Genomic DNA, 20,008 nt, shown 5'->3' on the forward strand with positions numbered 1-20,008 from the left:
TTTGGCCAAATAGAGTCACCTGTGAGGTTGGAGGGTGAGGAAAGGAGGAAGGCGGATTATTTCCTTCCTCTCTCTTATCCTCAAGCATCTCCTCCAGTAGTAGCTGCATCTCCATGGTTCCAGCTTCCACTATTTGAGTCCTCCATGGTTCCAGATTCTTTCTGGTGACCCTGGCTCCTCCCTTTGCCCCTTCAGTTGCCTTCTGCTTGTTGTTGCTAATCTCTGGTTTACCTCATGGTCCCATCTCATACAATCTTACTCCAACTAATTTCCTCTTTTTAAAGTTCATACCAATTTGAAAAGATCTTTAAATTCTTGACTTTGTCATCTATTGTAGCAGTCTTCAAATCTCAGCTTCTCTATCACTTTCCACCTGTATTTCTATCTTTATCACATGCAACCAGTTCCTTGCATTAAATTTCTTTAGTTGTAAATACTTGAAGGAGTTTCTGTTTCTCTGGTTAGAAGCTGGTTGATGGATTGAGGCTGGAATCATTAGCCTCATTTTAAGGATGAGGAAACAGAGGATCAGAGAGGTAAACTAACTTGCTCAGTCTTAAAGACAGGAAAGAGTAGAGCTTTGGTTTAAACTCAGGCCTGATCAGTCCTGAAGCTTGTGTCCTTTCCCCTACATACTCGTGTGTTCTGTTTCCTGCTGCCACATGAATGGAGTCTAATTTCTCCTGTATAATCCCTTCGTATTCTGGAAAAAGAAAACTCTCATAACCACCTTCTCCAAGATTTCCCCAGATGAAATGTTCTATGTCTCTGCAACTGTTCCTCATGAAAAAGAATTTTGAATTTCCCTAACATTTTGGTTGAGTCCTCTGGATTAGTGCTTCTTAAACTTTAATGTGAAGATTATTATTCGGGACAACTCTGGAGATCATGCATTAAAATTTTTTTAAATTAGACTTTTTTTTGTATATAATTTTATATTTAGATGCAGTTGCAAGAAATAATGCAGAGATCACATGTTCCATTTACCCAGTTTCCCCAATGATAAATTCTTGCAAAACTATAGTACAATATCACAACCAGGATGTTGACATGATACACTCAAAATACAGAACATTTCCATTATCAGAAGAATCCCACTGTTGCCCTTTTATTGCTATACTCACTTCCTTTCTGACTCTAATCCCTCCTTAATCCCTGAAACCGTTTATTTAATTTATTCACCATTTCTATAATTTTGGCATTTTAAGAATGTTATATAAATAAAGTCATAAAATATGCAACATTTTTGGATTGAGTTTTTCACTCAGCATAATTTTCTGGAGATTTATATCGGTTGTTGTGTACATTAAAAATCTGTTCCTTTTTTCTTGCTGAGTAGTGGTCTGTGGCATGAAAATACCACAGTTGTTTGAACCTTCTCCCCTTGAAGGAAATTTGGGTTGTTAACAGTTTTTAGATATTGCAAATAAAACTGCTTTAAATATTTGTGTGGGTTTTTGTGTGAATATAAGTCTTCATTTATTTGGAAATAAGTGCCCAGGATTAGTGCAATTGCTGGGTTTTGTGATAGTTGCAACATCCAGTTTTTTGAGAAACTATCAAAGTGTTTTCCAGAGTGGTTCCTTCATTTTACATTCCCATTAGCAGTGTATGAGTGATCCAGTTTCTCCATATCTTTGTCAACAATTGGTGTTGTCTCTATTTTTCAGTTTAGCCATTCTGGTAGATGAGTAGTGGTATCTCATTGTTTTAAATTTGCATTTTCCTAGTGACTAATGATGTTGAATATCTTTTCATGTGCTTGTTTGCTACTTCAGTATCTTCCTTGGTGAAATGTCTCTTCATGACTTTATCCCTGTTCTAAATGGATTCTTTGCTTTTTTTTACTGTTGAGTTTTGAGGATTCTTTATCTATTCTAGATACTAGTCCCTTTGGCAGATATATGATTTGCACATTTTTTCCCACTCTCTAGCTTGTCTTTTCATCCTCTTAACCCAGAAAAAATGTTTTTAATTTTGATGAAGTCCAGGTTATCAATTTGCCCTGTTATGCATTGTGATTTTGGTGTCAAGTCTAAGAATTCTTTGCCTAGTGCTAGATCCCAAAGATTTTCTTTTTTTTTTCTAAAAGTTTTGTAGTTTTATGTTTTACATTTGGTTTCTGATCTACTCTGAGTAAATTTTTAGATAAGATGTAAGGCTTAGGTCAAGGTTCACTTTCTTTCCTATGTCTGTCCAGTTTCTCCAGCACCATTTGTTGAAAAGCCATTTTCCTCCAATGAATTGCAAAGCACCTTTGTCAAAAATCAGTTGGGCATATTTGCATGGGTCTATTTCTGGGTTATCTGTTCTGCTCCATAGATCTATGTTTCTGTCTTTCAGAAGTAACACACAGTCTTGATTGATGTAGCTGTATACTAGTAAGCTTTGAAATTAGGAGGACTTATTCCTCCCACTTTATTCTTTTTAAACTTATTTTAACCATTCTAGTTCCATTGCATTTTTATATCAATTTTAGCATAATCTTATTTATATCTACCAGAAATCTTGCTGGTTTTTTCATTTTGTTTTGTTGGTTTTGGGTTTTTTTTGGCTGGGGTTTCAATAAGAATTGCATTATACTTGTATATCACTTTGGGGAAAATTAGTATCTACACTATGTTGAGTCTTTCAGTCCACAGCCATGGTCCCCTTTCATTTATTTAGATCTTTGATTTCTCTCCATAGGATTATGTAGTTTTCAGCATTCAAGTTCTGATTATGTTATGTTACATTTATATCTGAGTGTTTCATTTTTTGAGCAATTGTAAATGGTATTGTATTTTTAATTTCAGTGTCCACATGTTCATTACTAGCATATAGAAATAAACTTGATTTTTGTATATTTTCTCTGTTTATCTTGCCTGTGACCTTGCTGAACTCACTTATTAGTTTTAGGGGTTTGTTGCTGTTGTTTGATTTTTTGTTTTTGTTTTGGGTTTTTAGATTCCTTGGTATGGTCTATGTAGACCATCATGTCATCTGCAAACAGGGACAGTTCTCTTTCTTCTTTCTGACCTGTATCTGATCTATACCTAAGGATCTATAGCTATAGCTCAGTCTGCTTTCAAGATTTCTTTCTTTGTTTTTAATTTTCAGAAGTTTAATTAAAATGTGTTTTGGGATGACTTTCTCTTTTTTTTTGATAATAGCTATATTTATTTATTTATTTATTGATGTTTTAAATTTTTTTAGAGTATAGTTGATTTACAATGTGTTAGTTTCAGTGGTACTGCAATGTGAATCAGTTATATATATACATATGTCCACTCTTTTGTAGATTCCTTTCCCATATAGACCATTACACAGTATTGAGTAGAGTTCCCTATAATATACAGTAGGTCCTTATTAGTTATCTGTTTTATATATAGTCGTGTGCATATGTCAATCCCAATCTCTCAATTTTTCCCTCCCACCCCTTTCCCCCTGGTAAGTTTGTTTTCTACATCTGTGACTCTATTTCTGTTTTGTAAATAAGGTCATTTGTACCATTTTTTTTTTTAGATTCCACATATATGTGATATCAAGTGATATCTGTCTTTCTCTGTCTGACTAACTTCACTCAGTATGACAATCTCTATGCCCATCCATGTTGCTGCAAGTGGCATTAGTTTGTTCTTTTTATGGCTGAGTAATATTCCATGCTATATATGTACACATCTTCTTTATCCATTCCTCTGTTGATGGATATTTAGGTTGCTTCCATGTCCTGGCTATTGTAAATAGTGTCACAGTGAACGTTGGGGTGCATGTATCTTTTTGAATTATGGTTTTCTCTGGATATATGCTCAGGAGTGGGATCACTGGATCATATGGTAGCTCTGCTTTTCATTTTTTAAGGAACCTCCATACTGTTCTCCATAGTGACTGTACCAATTTACATTACCACCAACAGTGTAGGAGGGTTCTCTTTTCTCCATACCCTCTCCAGCATTTATTGGTTGTAGATTTTTTGATGATAGGCATTCGACCAGTGTGAGGTATAGTTCTGATTTGCATTTCTCTAATAATTAGTGATGTTGAGCATCTTTTCCTGTGCTTTTTGGACATCTGTATGTCTTCTTCTGAGAAATGTCTATTTAGATCTTCTCCCCAATTTTTAATTGGGTTGTATGTATTTGATATGGAGCTGTATTACGTGTTTGTATATTTTGAGATTAATCCCATGTTGGTTGCTTCATTTGAAAATATTTTCTCCCATTCTGAGGGTTGTCTTCATTTTGCTTATGGATCCCTTTGCAGTGCAAAAGCTTTTAAGTTTAATTAGGTCCATTGGTTTATTTTTGTTTTTATTTTCATTACTCTGGGAGGTGGATCAAAAAAGATCTTGCGACTTATGTCATAGAGTGTTCTACCTATGTTTTCCTCCAAGAGTTTTATAATATCTGGCCTTGCATTTAGGTCTTTAATCCATTTTGAGCTTATTTTTGTGTATGGTATTAGGGAGTATTCTAATTTCATTCTTTTCCATGTAGCTGTCCTGTTTTCCCAGCACCACTTATTGAAGAGACTGTCTTTTCTCCATTGTATATTCTGGCCTCCTTTGTCATAGATTAGGTAACCATAGGTGCGTGGGTTTATCTCTGGACTTTCTATCCTGTTCCATTGATCTGTGTTTCTGTTTTTGTGCCAGACCTTACAGTTTTGATGACTGTAGCTTTGTAGTACAGTCTGAAATCAGGGAGGCTGATTCCTCAGCTCCGTTTTTCTTTCTCAAGATTGCTTTGGCTACTTGGCATCTTTTGTGTTTCCATACAAATTGTAAAAATTTTTGTTCTAATTCTGTGAAAAATACAATTGACCATTTGATAGGGATTGCATTGAGTCTGTAGATTGCATTGGGTAGATTGCATTTTGACAATATTGATTCTTCCAATCTAAGAACATGGTATATCTCTCCATCTGTTTGCATCATCTTTGATTTCTTTCATCAGTATCTTATAGTTTTCTAAGTATAGGTATTTTGCCTTCTCAGGTAGATTTATTCCTAGGTATTTTATCCTTTTTGATGCAATGGTAAATGGGATTGTTTCCTTAATTTCTCTTTCTGATCTTTTGTTGTGGTGTATAGGAATGCTAGAGATTTCTGTGTATTAATTTTTTATCCTGCGACTTTACCAAATTCACTGACAAGCTCTAGTAGTTTTCTGGTAGCATCTTTAGGATTTTCTATACATAGTATCATGTCATCTGCAAACAGTGACAGTTTTACTTCTTCTTTTCCAGTTTGTATTCCTTTTATTTCTTTTTTTTCTCTGATTGCCATGGAAAGGACTTCCAAAACTATGTTGAATAAAAGTGGCGAGAGTGGACATCCTTGTCTTATTCCTGATCTTAGAGGAAATGCTTTCAGTTTTTCACCATTGAGAATGATGTTTGCTGTGGGTTTACCATATATGGCCTTTATTATTTTGAGGTAAGTTCCCTCTGTGCCCACTTTCTGGAGAGTTTTTTTTTTTAAACATAAATGGATGTTGAATTTTGTGTAAAGCTTTTCTGCATCTATTGAGATGATCATATGGTTTTTATTCTTCAGTTTGTTCATGTGAGGTATCACATTGATTGATTTGCATATACTGAAGAATCCTTGCATCCCTGGGATAAATTCCACTTGATCATCCTGTATTATCCTTTTAATGTGTGGTTAGATTTGGTTTGCTAGTATTTTGTTGAGCATTTTTACATCTATGTTCATCAGTGATATTGGTGTGTAATTTTCTTCTTTTGTGATATCTCTGTCTGGTTTTAGTAACAGCATAATGGTGGCCTCATAAATTAGCTTGGGAGTGTTCCTTCCTCTGCAATTTCTTTGGAAGAGTTTCAGAAGGATAGGTGTTAGCTCTTCTCTAAATGTTTGATAGAATTCGCCTGCGAAGCCATCTGGTCCTGGATTTTTGTTTGTTGGAAGTTGTTTTAATATCAGTTTCAGTTTCAGTACTTGTGGTTGATCTGTTCATATCTTCTATTTCTTCCTGGTTCAGTGTTGTAAGGTTGTACTTTTCTAAGAATTTGTCCATTTCTTCTAGGTTGTCCATTTTATTGGCATATAGTTGCTTGTATATAGTAGTCTCTTATGGTCCTTTGTATTTCTGTGGTGTCAATTGTAACTTTTCCTTTTTATTTCTAATTTTATTGATTTGAGTCCTCTTTTTTTCTTGATAAGTCTGACTAAAGGTTAACAATTTTGTTTATCTTCTCAAAGAACCACCTTTTATTTTCTTTGATCTTTTGTCTTGTTTTCTTTGTCTCTGTTTCATTTATTTCTGCGCTGATTTTTATGATTTAATTCCTTCTACCAACTTTGGGTTTTGTTCTTTTTCTCTGCTTTAGGTGTAAGGTTAGGTTGTTTATTTGAGATTTTTCTTGTTTCTTGAGGTAAAATTGTATTGCTATAAACTTCCCTCTTAGAACTGCTTTTGCCGTGGTGTCCCATAAGTTCTGTTTATTTTTTAAAAGGAATTGGTTAATTCATTTTTGGCTGTGTTGGGTCTTTGTTGCTGGCTTTCTCTGGTTGTGGCGAGCAGGGGCTATTCTTCATTGCAGTGTGTGAGCTTCTCATTGTGGTGGCTTCTCTTGTTGTGGAGCATGGGCTCTAGGCACGCAGGCTTCAGTAGTTGCAGCACATGGGCTCAGTAGTTGTGGCTTGCAGACTCTAGTGTGCAGGCTCAGTAGTTGTGGCACATGGGCTTAGTTGCTCCATGGTACATGGGATCTTCCCAGACCAGGGATCGAGCCCATATCCCCTGCATTAGCAAGCAGATTCTTAACCACTGTGCCACCAGGGAAGTCCCATGTCCCATAGGTTTTTAATTATTGTGTTTCATTGTCATTTTTCTCTAGGTAATTTTGGATTTTCTCTTTGATTTATTCAGCAATTCATTGGTTGTTTAGTAACATATTGTTTAGCCTCCATGTGTTTCTGTTTTTTACAGTTTTTTCCTGTAATTGATTTCTAATCTCATAGCATTGTGGTCAGAAAAGATGCTTGATCTGATTTCAATTTTCTTAAATTTACCAAGGCTTGATTTGTGACCCAAGATGTGATCTGTCCTGGAGAATGTTTCATGTGCACTTGAGAAAAAAGTGTATTCTGCTGCTTTTGGATGGAATGTCTTATAAATATCAATTAAGTCCATCTGGTCTAATGTGTCACTTAAGGGTTGTGTTTCCTTCTTCATTTTCTGTCTGGATGATCTGTCCTTTGGTGTAAGTGAGGGGTGAAAGTCCCCCACTGTTACTGTGTTACTGTTGACTTCCCCTTTTATGGCTGTTAGCAATTGCCTTATATATTCAGGTGATCCTATGTTGGGTGCATATATATTAGAATTGCTATGTCTTTTTCTTGCATTGAATTGCTATGCCTTTTTCTTGCATTGAACCCTTTTTCTTGCATTGAACCCATTCAACCCTTGCATTGATCATTATGTCATGTCCTTCCTTGTGTCTTGTAACAGTCTTTATTTTAAAGTCTATTTTGTCTGAAATGAGTATTGTTACTCCAGCTTTCTTTTGATTTCCATTTGCATGGAATATCTTTTTCCATCCCCTCACTTTCAGTCTGCATGTGTCCTTAGGTCTGAAGTGGGTCTCTTGTAGACAGCATATATATGGTTCTTATTGTTGTATCCATTCAGCGAGTCTGTGTCTTTTGGTTTGAGAATTTAATCCATTTACACTTAAGGTAATTATTGTTATGCATATTACTATTGCCATTTTCTTAATTGTTTTAGGTTTGTTTTTGCAGGTCTTTTTTCTTCCCTTCCTCTTTTGTTCTTTGCTCTCTTCTCTTTTGGTTTGATGACCATCTTTAATGCTGTGTTTGGGTTGCTTTTTCTTTTGTGTGTGTGTATCTGTTGTAGTTTTTTGGTTTGCATTTCCCATGAGTTTTTTTAAAATTAATTAATTTATTTATTTTTGGCTGTGTTGAGTCTTTGTTGCTGTGCATGGGCTTTCTCTAGTTGCAGTGAGCAGGGGCTACTCTTCATTGCAGTGCATGGGTTTCTCATTGTGGTGGCTTCTCTTATTGCAGAGCACGGGCTTTAGGCACACGGGCTTCAGTAGTTGTGGCATGCAAGCTAAGTAGTTGTGGCTCATGGGCTGTAGAGCACAGGCTCAGTAGTTGTGGCACATAGGCTTAGTTGCTCTGTGGCATGTGGTATCTTCCCAGACCAGGACTCAAACCCATGTCCCCTCCATTGGCAGGCAGATTCTTAACCACTGTGCCACAAGGGAAGTCCCTCCCATGAGGTTTTGATATAGCAGTCTTTATTTATACAAGGTTGTTTTAAGTTGCTGGTCTCTTAATTTCAAATGCAGTTCCCATTTCCTGCATTTGTACTCTTGTCTTCTTACTGTTGCTGGTTTTGATATCATATTTGTGTATGGATGATTTCCTGCTGTTACTGTGTGTTTGCTTTTACCAGTGAGCTTTCCCATTTGTGATTTTCTTGTTTCTAGTTGTGGCCTCTTTTTTTTTTTCTTTGCCTAGAGAAGTTACTGTATCATTCGTCATAAAGCTGGTTTGGTGGTCCTGAAGTCTCTTAGCTTTTACTTGTCTGTAAAGCTTTTGATTTCTCTGTTGAATCTGAATGAGAGCCTTGCTGGGTAGAGTATTCTTGGTTGTATTTTTTCCCTTTCATCACTTTAAATAAATTATGGCACTCCCTTCTGGCCTGCAGAGTTTCTGCTGAAAAGTCAGCTGATAACCTTGTGGGGATTCCCTTATATGTTATTTGTTGCTTTTCCCTTGTTGCTTTTAATGTTTTGTCTTTGTATTTAATTTTTGTTAGTTTGATTACTATGTGTCTCAGCATGTTTATCCTTGGGTTTATCCTGTATGGGACTGCCTACACTTCCTGGACTTAGGTGATTATTTCCTTTCCTAGGTTAAGGAAGTTTTTGGCTATAATCTCTTCAAATATTTTCTCAGGCCCTTCTTTTTCTCTTCTTCCTTGGGAGCCCTATAATTCGAATGTTGGTGTATTTAATGTTGTCCCAGAGGTCTCTGAGACAGTCCTCATTTCTTTTCATTCTTTTTTCTTCATTCTGTTCTGTGGCAGTGATTTCCACCATTGTATCTTCCTGCTCACTTATCCATTCTTCTGCCTCATTCTGCTATTGATTCCTTCTAGTGTATTCTTCATTTTAGTTATTGTATTGTTCCTCTCTGTTTGTTCTTTAGTTCTTCTAGGTCTTTCTTAAACAGTTCTTGTATCTTCTTGATCCATGCCTCCATTCTTTTTCTGAGATATTGGATCATCTTTACTATCATTACTCTGAATTCTTTTTCAGGTAGATTGCCTATCTTCTCTTCATTTAGTTGTTCTTGTAGGTTTTTACCTAGCTCCTTCATCTGCAACATATTCCTCTGTCATCTCATTTTCTCTAACTTATGGTGTTGTGGTCTCCTTTCCACAGGTGGTAGGATCATATTTCCTCTTGCTTCTGGTGTCTGCCTCCTGGTGGGGGAGTTTGGTCCAGGGGCTTGTGCAGGCTTTCTGGTGGGAGGACCAGGTTCCTGCCTCTGTTGGGTGGAGCTGGGTCTTGTCCCTCTGGTGGGCTGGGCCATGTCAAGCAGTGTGTTTTGGTGTGTCTGTGAGCTTATTATGACTTTAGGCAGCCTGTCTGCTGATGGGTAGTGCTGTGTTCCTGTCCTGCTGGTTGTTTGGCCTGAGCTGTTCCAGCACTGGAGCCTGCAGGCTGTTGGGTGGAGCCAGGTGTTGGTGTCGAAATGGGGACCTCCAGGAGAGCACATGCCAATTCATATTCCCTGGGGCCTCTGCTACCAGTCCCCTTGCCACACATTGAGCTACTGCCAATGCCTGGTTCCCCAGGAGGCCCTCCAAGACCCCTAGGTAGGTGTATCCCAGGTTCCTATGGAGGTACTGCTTCGTGCTGACACCTTGTATGTGCCCTCCAAGAGTGGAGTCTCTGTTTCCCCCAGCCCTGTGGAGCTCCTGCACTCAAGCCCTTCTGGCCTTCAAGGCTAAATGCTCTGGGGGTTCTCCCTCCTGATGCCAGACTGTCAGACTGTCTTGGAGAGCTATTTTTATATGGGAAGGTCCTTATGTGGCCTTCGTTGGTTAAATATATATATATATATATTTTTCTTTTTTTTTGGTACAAGTTCTGGTTTTAGTATGGATGACTGCCACCTCTTTCCTCAGTGTATGCTGGCTGTTATCCCCCTGAATAAGGGGTTTGACTGGTGTTTTCATGGCCAGAGCCTGCCCTGGATATGGAGTGCAGCCTCCCTTTTGCTCTGTGATGGTCACTGCCCTGTCAGGGGTGTGTTCTGCTCCCTACTTGTTGGAGGAGAGGACCCCAGATCTGTTTCTTAGCTGTGATTCTGATCTGTGGTGTGAGTTAGGTGGGATTGGAGCACTCCCACTGGGAGAGAATCCACTGAATATTCCTCCTCTGTAGCTGTTTACCTGTGAGTGTGCTCTGTGTGTCCCCTTTCATTCACTGTGTGGACACACAAGGTACACTGTTGTTGGCACTGCTCTCTGTCCTACCTTAACTGTGGGTATGCTGTCAATTGGCCCTGGTGACTCTCACGTGTTGTTTTCACCAGGCCACCATACAGATCCACTGAGGTCATGTCTCAGGACTGCAGTAACTGTGTACCTGGACCTGCTATGGAGGCAGCTCAGACTCTGGCCTTGCCCATCCCCTGTATGTGCCCATAAAGCCTACAGGTCCTAAAGCCAGACCCGTCTCAGCTGCAGGAGCACTTGTCCATTTGGATGTTCTGCAGACACTGAATTTAGGAAGCTGTCTATGGAGGTCTAACTCTGCAATTTGCACAGCCACAAGGAGAGATTTCAGCTCTTCTTTCTTAGTCACAGAACCCCTGGGGCTCAGCTGTTGTTTCAGCCCCACCTCTGAGTGTGGGCCACCCACCAGCCTCTGCTCCTGAGGCTGCCAGAGCACACTGAGCCTGTCAGGTGGGAGGGAGCCGAGGCAGCAATCCGGGTGAGTGGGCCGCCCAGGCGATTGGGGCGAGCAAGTTACCCAGGCGGGGTGGGTGCAGAGGAGGCAATGACCGGAGATGTGTGAGCCTGCTCTGGCGGGAGCCCCACCTAGTGCCTGTGGAGGCAGGGCCGGCATGTGAGGAGAGAGACTGCAATGGCGGCCCTGCCCTTTGCACGTCACTCAACGATGGTGCTTTTCTTCTATCATGGTCCGGGCTTCCTCCAGGAGCATTCCAGGTTGCAGAGCTCCTCACTCCCGTCCCCGCAGGCTGTCTCCTCACGGCCAACAGCAGTCCCCTTCCCCGGTCTGCTCCCCAAACCCCACGTTTTAGCACCCAGCCCCCATCCACCCTGATGGACACATGTCTCAGGCTGGGGCATGCAGGGCTGTGGCATGGACCATTTGGGTAGGTTTCAGTCTGTCCTTCCTGCCACAGACCGGTTGCTGTGCTCTCCTCCAAGACTCCGAAACTCCCCTTCTGTCCCAGGTGATCTCCCCACTGGTGAGGGGGCTTCCCCAGATGCATGAAGCTCTCCTCATCTTCAGCTCCCTTCTAGGGGTGCAGGTCCCATCCTGCTTCCTCTCCTCTTCCTTTTCCCTTCTTCTTTCTTTCATCCTACCTGGTTACATGGGGATTCTTCTTGCCCTTTTAGGTGTCTGAGGTGCTCTGCTAGTGTTCAGCAGGTGCTCTGTGAGAACTATTTCATTAGTAGATGTTTTCTTGATGCATTTGTGGGAGAGATGAACTCCACGTCCTTCTACTCCTCCGCCATCTTGATCCTTCGGATTGGCATGGATTTCTTTGAGTCTATCCTTTTGAGATTTGGTCAGCTTCTCATATCTGTAGATTTTTATCTCTTCCTAAATAGGGGGATTTTACAGCCATTATTTCTTTATTTTTTGAAACACTTTTTCATTTCTGCCTGTTTTTTCTCTCCTTTGATTCTAATGACACAAATGTTAGATCTTTTGTTACAGTCTCACAGGTCCCTAAGACTCTGTTCAATTTTTTTAAATCTATTTTCTCCCTATTGCCCAACTGTGTAGGTTCTATTGTACTACCTTCCAGTTCACTGATTCTTTCCTTTGTCCTTTCCACTCTACTGTTGATCTCATTTACTTAGTTTTTAATTTTGGTTATATTTTTCAATCCTAAAATTTTCTTTTTTTTCTTTATATCTTCCATTTCTTTGCTAAGGCTTTCTATTTCTTTGCTGAGGCATTCCATTTTTTAAAATTCATTTCAAGCATATTCATCATTGCTATTAGAAGTGTTTTTTTATCACGGCTGCTTTAGAATCCTTGTCAGATAATTATAACATCTCTGTCATCTTGGTGTTGGCATCTATTGACTGGCTTCTTATTACTGCTGGGTGAGAAGGAGAGTTCCAGATCCCATGTGGCCTCCACTGACATGATGTTGGTGATGGTGGGGCTTCTAACCACGGTGGTTGGTGAAAGTCCTGAGCCTTCACTAGGCCTCCTATTACATTACTCCAGCAAGGAGGGAGAGGAGCTGGGTGGGGGTGAAGTCCAGGATTCCTGTGTGTTCTCCACTGATACTGCCAGGAAGAGTGGCTCATTACCAGCTGTCTGGGATGAAAGTCCCCTTTCCCTACTTGGTCTTCTCTAATGCCACTCTGATGCGGACGTTGGGGTGTCTTCTTTTAGTCTCTCGAGGATGGAAGTCTATGCTCCCCACTCAGCCTTTGCTGTTATGGGTGTAAGCTGGGGCCACAGTTTTTCCTATGGTGTTTGGCTGGGGTAGAGTAGTTATTGTCTAAGAGTTTTCTGTCTTGCTAGACTGTCCCTTAACTGGTCTTTTGACTAGAGAACATGTGTTTGGTGGTTTTTTGCTTTGTTTTCTTTTGTTTTGGTCTACACCTGTTAGGTTTGGTTTCTGGGTTGCCGACTTCTTCAGCAGCTTCATCCCCATTTTATTTCAGCCATCTTGGTTTCAGGTACTTTCATCCTTTACCTGGACTGTTGATTTAACCCCTAGTGAGTCTTTCAGACTGTAACCTATAATCTCTGACTTCTCCAACATAGCCTCCGCTTCTGCCAGTGTTTTCTTCCTAGGAAGCAGAACTGACCATGTCACCCTTCTGTTAATACCATTGTTCATAAAATAAAATTCCATCTCCTTTGTAAGGCACTGCAGATCCTCCAAGGTCCAATTCCAACTTTGCCTTTCCATCTTTAATTTCTAGTAAATCCTTCTGCCTACCCTCTTGCTCTAGACATGCCATATACCTTCCCTCACATTATTCCTTTGTCTCTAGTACTTTTCTTTACTCTGGGAAGTATGGTTTAGAAGTTAAAAGCACTAGAGATAGGCTGCCTGAGTTTAAATTCCATCTCCAATATTTTCTAGCTGAGTGATCTTGTATAGCACTACCTCTCTGTGCCTCAATTTTCCCATCTGAAAAATGGGAATAATAATAGCACAGGATTGTTATAAATTAATATTCTTAAATTAAATATTCTTAAATATTCTACATAAAGCATTGCCTGGTTACAGAGGAAGGTCTCCATAAATACGAGTTATTAGTATAATTTGTATTAAATTAATACTCAGTGCTTCAATTTAAATCTTACCTCTCTATGAAGTTTTTATGAGTTCTGCCCACTGCTCTCCCATTATTGGAATTAATTACTCTTTCCCATCTGCACCCACGCCACTTAACTTACATTGCTTTTTATACTTCATTCTGTTTACTTAGCTAGGTTGCAGATCTCTCTCACTAACCATGTTTGTTCATTTTTAGATTCGTTCAGTCAATGGAAGCATTCACTATGAGTCAAACACTAGATCACAGAGGTGTCTAAGACATTGACTCATATCCATGACAGAATTTATTTTAAAGAACTTATGTGCTCAGGCACTGTGCTAGGCAGCATAAATGGAGAAGGATGGGACATTAGATCCCTAAGGATTGAATGATGGTAAAAAAAAAAAAATGGAGAGAGGAAGTGTAAGTTTAGCAGGGAGGCTGAATAAAGGGAAGGTCATTTAAGGGTGAGGGCAGGACTTCCCTGTTGGTGCAGTGGTTAAGAATCCACCTGCCACTGCAGGGGACACGGGTTTGATCCCTGGTCTAGGAAGATCCCACATGTGGCAGAGCAACTAAGCCCATGTGCCACAACTACTGAGCCTGTGCTCTAGAGCCTGCAAGCCACAACTACTGAGCCTGCATGCTGCAACTACTGAAGCCTGCGCACCTAGAGCCCATGCTCCACAACAAGAGAAGCCACTGCAATGAGAAGCCTGCACACCACAATGAAGAGTAGCCCCCACTCACCAGAACCAGAGAAAGCTTGCACACAGCAACGAAGACACAACTCAGCCAAAAAAAAAAAAAATTTTTTTTAGAAAGGGTGAGGGCAATTAAGCAAGTTTATTGTGGATAAGACCAGCAAATTGAAAGAGAGAGATTTTGACAGTGATTAGGAAAGAATGAGAAAATGTTTGAAGGAGAAAGACGTGTGTGTGTATACATACATGTATGTGCACATATATGCATGTTTTTTGCATAAACACATCTTGTGTGTATATATGTAAATATATGACATATATACATACCTCTCTCTCTCTCTCACACACACACACACACACACACACACACACACACACGGAGGAGGTGGGGGAGAGAAGGGAAGGAGAAAGGGAGAAACTGCAAGCTTGAGAGAGAATTATACACATATATAATCTCTCTTTCTCTCCTTCTCTCTCTGTCTTTCTGTGTGAATAATATATAGTAAAGTATATCTTTCTATCTGCCTACCTCTGTATAGACAGAGATGGAGATCAGTCAAACAAGAAAGGTAAAAGAAGGATGAATCACTGATGGAATGAAATCTTATAGGAAGAAGGAGGAAAAGATTTGATCAAAAGCACAGGTAAAACTCCCTTAGAGAAATGAGGGAGGAAGGTCAGGATCAGATGGAAGAGAAGGGAGTTACAGTTCATGTAAGTTGGCTGCTGTTTCCTCTGGGAAGATGGGAAGCACAAGAAGGGTGAGGATGGAGAAGGGGGCTGAAAGAAAGGGGTAGTGGTTTGGTACATTTTCTCTTGGAATTGAGAAAGGACAATGCAAGGGACTTAGAAGTTTTCCTAGCAATATAAGGGCCTCACTGAGGGTGTAAACCAAACATTTACAATGGTGCTAATATGAATGTTTTTTTTTTTCAGAAACACTTAGCCTTTGGACAAGAAAGCTGGCAGGTGAGGGTTACAGTGGTCTTGGGGTTAGGCCTGGGGATGGTGGGAGGGCAGCAGAAAGGTCCTGGTAAGAGCCAAGTGTAGTGTAGTTATAGTAGCCAGGCTGTGTAGAGAAAAGTGAATGGAGGATGAGACTTAACTGGGTGAGCTGGAGAGTATAAGAAGCTTGAGGAACCAGAGAGGTTGGAGAGCACATTTACTTTGATTCTAGGGATAAGGGTAGTAGGAAGACAGAAAGATCTGGTTGAGAGTGGGATTTCTGAGTGTGAGTCATTCATCCAACAGTCACTGAACATTGGCTTTGTCCATTTACTGTGGGAGGCTCTAGGAACAAAGAGAAGAATGGAGACCAGGTGGTTCCTGCCCTTAAGGAGCTCACAGCCCAGACTTCAGAGGTGGTGCCTTTCTAAGTGAAAACTAAAGTCCAGGATATGCTCTTGGAAGTGGTTTACTGCAGTAGGTTGGAGGGGAGGGTTGGTGGAGCAAAGGAAGCCACGCAGCTGGTAGGCTAGCGTGTTGGATGTGTCTTCCATAGGAGTTTGTCAGTCCTGTAGAGAAAGTCAGGGTTTCTCTCTGCTCAGTCATTTCTCCAGGGCCATGTGTATCCTCTTACCATCCTCTGAGGTGGGAGCTATTTTTCTTTTCTTTTTTTTCTTTTTTGGCCATGCTGCGTGGCTTGTGGGATCTTAGTTCCCTGACCAGGGATCAAACCCGTGCCCCCACAGTGGAAGCACGAAGTCCTAACCGCTGGGGAAGGGAAGTCCCCAGGGAAGTCCCTGGGAGTTATTTTTCCTTTCAAGCTTTTGCATCTCAGACTCCATGTGACCACAATGAGGTCAGTCCTTGCATGGTTTTCTTTAGTGTAGAGTGGAGAGCGAGTGGGACTCAAAGAACTGATTCCATGCTTTGGTGCAATGAGTCTCTAAAGAACTACTGATCTTGTGCTTTTTTGCCCTTACCAGTAAAATGGAGATAGGAAGATGCCACACATCCTTTGTGAGGCAGAGGCAGCTGGGATAAGTAAAGATGTAAATAAATAAGCAAAAGTCGGATGCTGCAGGAGCTGGTAGGAAGCAGTGATAATGAATGAGTGTGTATGCATGGAGCAAGGGGACTGCTTAGGGCTCCGGGACCTCTGTGACTGATTTCATTTTTTTTCTACACAATTCTAAATGAAACTGGCAACCTAAAGGAGCTGTGTATAATCTAGGTCTTTCAGAGACCCCTGGTGGCTTCTCTAGCTGGGTTGAACAGAGGCCTTGAGATTTCTCCATGGAAGATACAGGCTGTGGGAATCCACTTGGCAGCATGTGCCCACAGAGCTGCATGAGACTTCATTTCATGGCCCATCTGGGCATTACTATCTGGAAACTAAATTTCCTCCCTTCCTCTTCCAGAGAGGCTGGCTTGCAAACTTCACTGGTGAGGAGCCACACAGGAGCCACTGTAGCTATTTTGTGGGTTTTGGCTGACAGAAGGGAAGAGGAAGCGTACATCTTTTGATTTTTTTACCCTTAGCTTCCCTTTTTGCTCTGACCTTGGGAGATTGGTTTCTCTGGCTGTCTGGTTCAAATTCTAGATTAAACTCTGGCAGTGGGCTTTATCCTTTCACGGAATGCTATTTCATATCTTCAGGGGTCCAGACAAAGACCACCAAGGTTTCTCTGCTAAGCAGTTCATAACAGCACCAGGTCTAAGGCATGACGTGATCTCTCAGCCATGTGATGGCTCTCTGATATTTTTTATGCCATTTTTCTTTTCTTTCAGAGCCTGAGAAGCCAACTGAGGCCAACCAAGTTTCAGAACCTCTACTGTCTGATACTAGCATCTCCAAGGATGAACCATTCTAACCAGATACTCCTCTACTCTTAAGAGTACACTTCTCCCCAGGTAGCTAAGGGGATAATAAGATTTTTTTGTTTTGTTTTTCGTTTTGTTTTCTAAGCTGTGCTGCGTGGCATGTGGGATCTTAGTTCCCCAACCATTGATTGAACTGGCTCCCCCTGCATTGGAAGTGCAGAGTATTAACTAATGGACTACCAGGGAAGTCCTGATAATAAGACTTTTTTATGACCCTTTGCACACCGTGTGATGAGATAGTCATCTGCATGGTGGCTTATATACCAGGGATGTGCACTGCTGCTACTGAAATATAAGATGAAATGTACTATCACCAGGCATACTTCATTTTGTATATCCAGTGGTTATACTCAGTATAGGTGGGTAGACTCAAGGTTCCAGAGAATATGAATTTGCAGCACTGGGAAATAGGTTATCTCTAATATGGAAACCAGTGAAAATGTCATGCAATGCATGCAATTAGTCATTCAGTTTAAGAGATGGTGCTTATAAGCCAGCTTGTCATCTTCAGGAGGCCAGCATGTGTACAGGAAGACAAAATTCTGAGAGGTAGGTGATGGAAAGAAGCTGTCTCCTCAATTGTGCCACAGATTTTCAGTAATTAGGTGAAGGGAGCTTTGGGTCATAGATGAAAAAAAGCTGTCAAAGAGTAAGAAGTATAAGAATTAGTAGGTGCTGTCCAAAGAAAGTATGCTGCAATTCTTGTTTACTGGCCCTAGAGTGTTCTCTAGACATCATTTTCCCCTAGAACGGTGTGGGGTTAATCCAATGGATAATCACAGGGAGAAAACCCTGGCTATGAAAATATATGGCTGCTTAGTTGTAATTCTGCCCTAGCCAAGATAATTCCCAGGGTCAACTTGTCTAGAAGAGAATCTGATCTAGATCTTATGCCAGGTGGCTCTCCAGTTATGAATTAATAAACTGGTATTGATTGATGTTGTATTTTCTTTTTTCTTTCTTTTTTAAAAATAAATTTATTTATTTTATTTTTGCATTGGGTCTTCATTGCTGCACGTGGGGTTTCTCTAGTTGCAGCAAGAGGGGGCTACTCTTCATTGCGGTGCATGGGCTTCTCATTGCAGTGGCTTCTCTTGTTGTGGTGGCTTCTCTGTTGTGGTGCCTTCTCTGTTGCAGAGCACGGGCTCTAGGCATATGGGCTTCAGTAGTTGTGGCGCACGGGCTTAGTTGCTCCACGGCATGTGAGATCTTCCCGGACCAGGGCTTGAACCCGTGTCCCCTGCATTGGTAGGTGGATTCTTAACCACTGCGCCACCAGGGAAGTCCCCTGATGTTGTATTTTCTTGAGGGCTTGGTTGATGTGATTTGTTCTCCCAGAGTCTATTTACTTCTGGTCATGGAACATTGAATTGGTGGCCCAGGGCTTGGACCTGTGGTGTTCTGAGCAAGGCCGCTAGGAGCTGCCGAGCAGACCTCTCTCTGACACCTTTCTTGCTGTAATGGTGATGTGCATGAGGTTCACAAACACCGAGAGTTTCTTAGGTTGATCAATGAGGTAATGATGTTTGTTCTAGAGCAGGGTTTCTCAACCTCAATGCATTAACATTTGGGGCCAGATAGTTCTTTGTTGTGGGGGTGCTGTTCTATACATTGTAGGATTTTAGCAGTATCCTTGCCTCCTACTAGATGCCAATATCAACCTCCACTGGAGTTGTGACAACCAACTGTACCCTGGGGAGCACACTGCCCAAGGTTGAGGATCACTATTTTAGGAACTAACCAGTGATAAGGGATTTCCTTGAGGACTAGAGCATAAAATTTCACTTGTAGGTGGATGAGTTCTTCATGCCTCTTACCTTTATATTGGTTAAGTGTATTAGGGTTCTCCAGAGAAACAGAAACATATATATTTTTTACATAAATATATAACAATAGATTATTATTATTATGAAGAATCGGCTCACATAATCATAGAGGTTGAGAAGTCCCGTGATTTGCCATACACAACCTTGCAATATGGAGACACAGGAAAGCCAGTGGTGTAGTTCAGTCCAAGTCCAAAAGCCTGAAAACCAGGAGAGCGAATGGTGTAAATCTCAGTCTGAGGCCAGAGAAGACAAGATGAGATGTGATGCTCCAACTCAGCAGTGAGGCAGGAAAAAAGAGGCAAGTTCGTCCTTCCTCTGCCTTTTGTTCTATTCAAGCTCTCAATGGATTGGGTAATGCCCATTCATATTGGGGAGGGCAATCTACTTTAGTTAGTCTACCTATTGCTAATCTAATCTGGAAACACCTTCATAGACACACCCAGACATAATGTTTAATCTGGACATCCCATGGCCAGTCAAGTTGACTCATAAAATTAAGCATCATAGTAGGAGACGCAGAAGTGTTTTAATTACAGGGCAAGTCACTAGTGGAGACTGTCTAGAACTACCTGGAGTAGTTTCATCACTATTAATGGAGGGCTCAGGGAGTTTGGCTCTGGGAGTCATCACGTATCTAACTTCTGCAGACCTTGTCTCATTGGCAGCTGCCCTGAACAGAATCTCCTATGCTGAGTCCTGCCCTCTGTCTCAGTGTCCTCACGAAGGACTTGCCCTCCTACCTTAGATCAGATTTATAAAGGATGCATTAAGTGAAACTCCTCCTAAGCCTATGCTGTTATAATATCTGAGTGCTCAGGCTGAAGGGGATCACAGAAGTCAGGCAGAGCATTTTGCAAACTCTATTGGGCATCTTACAAAATGAGAGTCTGATTCCAAAGGTCTGGGTGCCCAGGATTATGCAGATCTAACAAGCTCCTAAGTGATGTCAATCCTGCTGGTCCTTGTACCATAATTTGAATAGTAAGAATCTAGGCCAGAGGGCTGCAGACTATGTATGGTCCGTGGGCCAATCTGGGTCCACCACCTACTTTTGAAAATAAGGTTTTATTGTAACACAGCCACACTCATTCTTTTGTGGTTGTTTGTGGTGGTTTTGACA

General features: G+C 41.0%; 1 protein-coding gene across 3 annotated transcripts in view; it reads left to right on the top strand.

Moving 5' to 3' along the window:
- EVA1A (eva-1 homolog A, regulator of programmed cell death) overlaps positions 1-20,008 on the top strand; it is a 71,356-nt gene that overhangs the window by 23,676 nt on the left and 27,672 nt on the right. For 2 of the 3 annotated variants that reach the window (XM_060027459.1, XM_060027460.1), the window contains exon 2: positions 16,967-17,089. The gene's annotated coding sequence lies outside the window, so the exon portion shown is untranslated. Of the gene's footprint in view, positions 1-15,169; positions 15,203-16,966; positions 17,090-20,008 lie in introns of all 3 variants that reach the window. The other variant, XM_060027461.1, reaches the window with a different exon arrangement.

Source organism: Delphinus delphis, chromosome 12 (assembly GCF_949987515.2).
Source record: "Delphinus delphis chromosome 12, mDelDel1.2, whole genome shotgun sequence".
In the NCBI taxonomy this organism is placed as follows: domain Eukaryota; kingdom Metazoa; phylum Chordata; class Mammalia; order Artiodactyla; family Delphinidae; genus Delphinus; species Delphinus delphis.